The sequence below is a fragment of the Taudactylus pleione genome, unplaced genomic scaffold (assembly GCF_031769625.1).
Source record: "Taudactylus pleione unplaced genomic scaffold, aTauple2 ptg000214l, whole genome shotgun sequence".
Classification (NCBI taxonomy): Eukaryota; Metazoa; Chordata; class Amphibia; order Anura; family Myobatrachidae; genus Taudactylus; species Taudactylus pleione.
In genome coordinates, this window is record NW_028284616.1 from 6,071,148 (window position 1) to 6,076,793 (window position 5,646).

Below are 5,646 nucleotides of genomic sequence, written 5' to 3' on the forward strand. Positions count from 1 at the left end.
TTTTCGAACCTGCGAAAAGTCTTTGAAATTGAATACAGTGTAAAACTAAAACCTGCGATAATGATGTCATAGGTGCGATATTAACGCAAAAACAGAGTTTTCGCTCCAATATTGAATTCCCCTATTAGATGCAAGCAACGAAAAACATCCCATCTCCCGTTATGCATATAAAAAGTGGTTCCTATTTTCTTAAACCCTTCAATTATTTATTAATATAAACCATACTGAAAATAGATCTTGAAAAGAACTCCATCTCTAGAAAAATATTTAAAATATATATATATATATCTAAATCCGCATTCTGGAATCCATGTGTCTCGAACCTGTGGCCTCATGTATCCCAATCCGTTCTCTTACCTCTACACTACAGTGCCTGTCCTATCTCTGATTGATATATATTGATACCAAATGTTCATAAAAATATTACCAACATGGGGATGCACATAATAAACAGTATAACGTCTAGAGGGATGCACATGATAAACAGTATAACGTCCCCTCTCAGTCCTCACAGCCCGTATTAATAATTCTCCAGAGAAATAGATTTTATTGAGCAATACTACCAATATCCTCTCAATGAATATACATTTGTTTACTTTAAAAGGGTGGTACAGCTAAGCTATAGAGTGTTCAAAATAGTCACCGAACATACAAATGGATAAATCTATAATAAATGAGAATCCATCAAATCACTATACTCCTACATTTTAATTTAGTACACAGATATATATCTTTCTCAAAATCACTATGCATAAATATCCATTCAAAAAATACAAAATATATAAGACAAAATAATAATAAAGACGCAGTGGGTCCTGAACCCATGACTACATGGTCTCATATATCACAATACAAGGTATTACAACTACACCATAAGTCTCCTATGGGTATAACTACCAGATATTAGTATGTTAAGATATACATGTAGCTGTGTACACATGTATACATATATACACATGTGCATACCCATATCCACACATGCACACATATATCTGTATACAGGCGACATCTGTCTGATGGATACTCTTACCAACATGTTTGTAAATTGTACCAACCATTACAAATTTGTATAATGGGACTATATCAAGAAAGTGAATAAAAATATAACCGAGTGGTGCTAGGTGTATGGAATTAAATACCCATAATCTCCAATTTGGTCAAATCCAGGTGCCTACATCACTTCTAGAGGACTATTGTCCTACAATGTCAGATGTTATAATCTCATTTAATGAAATCAATTTTACTTGGAAGGAATGATCACAAGAAAACATCCTCCCAGTTAGCCAGAAGGCTGACAGTTTATAGCAAAACCATATTCATTATGGCAATTTGTTTAATTCAAGCAAAGGATTCAAACGCTATATTGTCATTAAGACCTAACGGAAACAAGGTTCCAAGTTTAAATATCCATAATGCTTCCTTTTTGCATAAATGCCTAAACCTGTTGCCCCCCCTGTTGGTATTGGCCACATGATGTATGCCTATTAACACTAAACCACTCGGATCACTGTTGTGTTTAACTGAAAAGTGCTGAGAAACACTGTGCTTACTATACCCCCTTTTTATGTTGTTTCTATGTTCTCTGAACCTAGTTTTGAGGGACCGAGTGGTTCTGCCTACATACTGTAGGCCACAAGGGCACTGCAGTAGGTAAACACAATATGTGATTTTGTAATTGATGAATTCTCGTATGTGGAATATTTCTTTGGTCGTGTTGGACATCATTTCTATGGTCTTATTTGCAATGTGCATGCACGTCAAGCACCTGGTTTTCCCACATTTAAAACATCCTATAGTGGGAGCAGGTAACCATGAAAGGGTCCTATTGATAGTCTTCTCTCTAGGGATTTTTCTAAGTGCACTTGGTGCCAACAGGTTTTTCAAGTTCTTATTTTTCTTGAAAACAATATTTAGTCTGGGAGCAAGGGTAGTTTGTAATATAGAATCTTGTTGTAAAATCTTATAGTTCTCTTGTAAAGTTTTTTTGATTACAGTTGATTGGTTATTATATTTTGAAATGAATTTCATTTGAGTGACTCCAAATGAATCAGGAGTCCCTATATCTGAAGATTTACTTCTCATCTTAATTAATTCTGTTCTGTCACTGTTCTCTACCTTCTTGTATGCTGTCTGTAACAGTGTTGTAGGATAACCTCTATTCGTAAAGTCTTGAAACATGACAGACACTTGTGTTCTAAATTCTTCTATGGGGGAATGGGGGAACAATTTCTACATAACCTGCTAAATTGACTGTACAGAACATTCTGTAGCCATGGTTTATAGTGGCTACTTGAGAAATGTAAAAAGTTGTTAGTGTCTACTGACTTCTTATAGTTTTTGGTACTAACAATTCCTCCCTCGGAGGAGATAGTAAGATCCAAGTAATTCACCATGGTGTAACTAAATAAATGTGTGAACTTAAGATTATAATCATTATCGTTCAAGTGTAAAATAAATTGTTGTGCTGAAAACTCATCCCCATTCCAAATGATAATTAAATCATCTATGTAACGGCCATAGTGCACTAAATTCGTGCCAAAGGCTCCCCTCCAGATGTAGTCATCCTCAAATGATCCCATATACCTCAAATGATCCCATATATAAATTGGCGAAACTTGGCACAAACCTAGTGCCCATGGCCGTTCCAAGTACCTGTATAAAAACTCCCCTTCAAATATAAAATAATTGTGCTCTAAAATAAAAATGATAGCCATGAGTAAAACATTTTTACGTCACCACTTATTTTCCTTTAAAAGGTAGTGTCATGTAACTGAGAATACGCCTCTTGTAGATACATATCTCGAGTCAATAGGACAACCCCCCCCACCCTTATCAGCACTTTTAATGACTATAGAGTGGTCTTTTTCAAATTTTTTCCATTCCAAAGATTCCCTCTTGGTCAAATTTGACCAATGGGACTTCTTAGTGCAGATTTTTGGAAGTCATCCATTGTTTTTTTGTAAAAATACAAAATAGTTGGGGATTTGTGGTCTATAGGATTAAATTTTGATTTATTTTTAAAGGATCTTCCCTCCCTAAAAGGATCAGTTTGATCTTGAATGTCAAAGATCTTAATTGGTATATTATTAATCTGAACATGATTATCATCCCATAATTTTTCCAAAATTAACAATGTATCTATATCCATGTCATCCAAAATTACTGGACTGATGGTTTCATCTTTTAGCTGTTTAGATGCAAAATATCGTTTCCTACAGAGATCACGGATGAAATGATTCAATTCAACAAAGAGGTCAAATAAATTTGGATTTTGCGTGGGCGCAAAATTTAGGCCCTTTTTCAAAAGTGTGATTTGATCAGATGATAATTCTTTCCCCGTCAAATTGAATATTCCACCCTGATCTATATTAATCTTGGCTTTCTTATGTAGTTTTCTACCACCTCTTCTTCCTCTATTTCTCTTAATCGTTTGGGGGTGTCTCTGGCTAATGGTGAAAACCTGTTCTGAGTGGTAACTCCTGCCGCCCTGTTCAGTCCTAAAAAAGATCCTCTAGATGTAGTTCCTTGTTTCTGATTGAAGGTCCTTTTGTGACTGTGGTCATGTGACCGCCATTGATGGGTCTGTGGTGACCCTTCATCTATCTTATGATGTTGGTCCCATCTATTGTTGATCTCCCTATGGTTCTGTAAATTGTTAGTAGCATGCGGATTTAGACATAAATATATATATATATATATATATATATATATATGAAATCTTTTTCTAGAGATGGAGTTCTTTTTAAGATCTATTTTCAATATGTTTATATTAATAAATAATTGAAGGGTTTAAGAAAATAGGAACCACTTTTTATATGCATAACGGGAGATGGGATACTTTTCGTTGCTTGCATCTAAGTCTCTTATATTCTAGTATATTTTTTGAATGGTTGAGAAAAAAGAATAATATATAAGAGTCTTATATTTGCTGGGGGAGGTGGATAGCAGGTGGATCCCATACAGGTGCTAACGTTTTTACACAATTGACACACCCATGAGATTTGAGAGGTCCATATGGAGCTGTTTAATTACTCTTTGATAAAGCCCCAGACCTGGGTAGAGAAATGCGTCAGTGGACTGCTTTGGACCCATTTGGAATATCCATATTCAAGCTTGCATCTGGTACAGATTAGCATGAGATGCGAGACCTGCGGTCCCACTGGACATTAGTCGGTAGCTGGAGTAGAGGCTAGGATTGAGATGCGGCCAGTACTACTACATCTTTCAGGAGCCGCTAATTTGTGTCTCTCCGGTTATGTGAGCCTCCTCCAGTGTCTACCTGGCCCTCTGCCTGCTAGGATTCGATCCTATTAACCTGCAAGGTATACCTATATAACACTGCCATGATACGTGGCTTCATTCAGCATATTATGGATATATAAAAGTTAATTTTACTCCTGGTTAAAACTACTAAATACAGATGCGGATAATTATGGATTGACAGAGATATATATATTTTTTACACCATTTTTACATATATATTCATATATTTTTTGGATCCACCTCCTCCAGCGATTTATTATTGCATTTAAATCTAAATTGTTTATATAGTATGCTTTTCAATTTATTATAATTTATATTATTGTATGATGTTTCTTTCTTTTATTATTGACCGGTCAACTGAATTTAAAACAGTAAATACTATTTTGTAATATTAAACATTGTGTTAGCAGTGATTTGTCCATATTAATTCTCTTGGTCACTTAACTTTATTAGCGAAGACACATATTATTCGGAGTATATATATCATCTGATTGCGGTACGCATATTACTTTATTTCTTTACATCAATATAAAATTAATACACTAGGGAGTGTATACCTCTCACCCTTCCTTCTAGTAATTATCACCATTGACACCCTAGAACGGTACCTGGGAGAAAGTATCGAGGGATGACAGAAAGACCTACTTGTTTGATAATCCTGATTTTCATCTAATTGGGGTATGCATATTACTTCCACCACCCGTTTTGTTACAAAGTTTATACACTAGTGAGCGTCTTTTTCTCACCCTTCTTAGTAATCTTCCTTCTTGAGACAACACAACAACGGTCTCCCAGGAGAATAACCAGCAGCCACCTGGATACAGGGAGTGTATTGAATAATCATTGTCTGAAGAGACTTTTCTGAAAAAAAAAGAGTCACTTATTGACTTTTTTAGGTATAGCGCTATAATAGTACTTTTGTTTTGAATGTTTTGTAAGTGTTCCTATCAGCGCTGTAGAGTACTTTTTCTTTTACAGACTATCTCCAGGGTCTTATTGGGAGACCCTTTCTCCTTAGGCCGCAATTTGATTACACCTTTGTGGCGCTGATCCCATTTCTATTTTGCTAAATAGCTTTGACCTTGCCTAGTGATTGATGAGTGTGAGCTGATCAAAGCACTAATGGTGGCGTCAGTGAGAATTATGGTTTGGAGATATGGTGGTGTAGTCCAAGCTGGAGACGAACAAAAGGAACTGCAGGTACACTTGCGAAAAAATACTAATTTAAAACCCTTCACACTGGATCGAAAGCACTCAATTGATTTGAATCAGACCAAGGCCATTGTGATGATGTAGCAAACCATCCCCAAAAAAGTGAACAACAAAGTTCTGAATATATACCGAAAATAATAATATATTCGTGATTGTGAATAATAATGACAC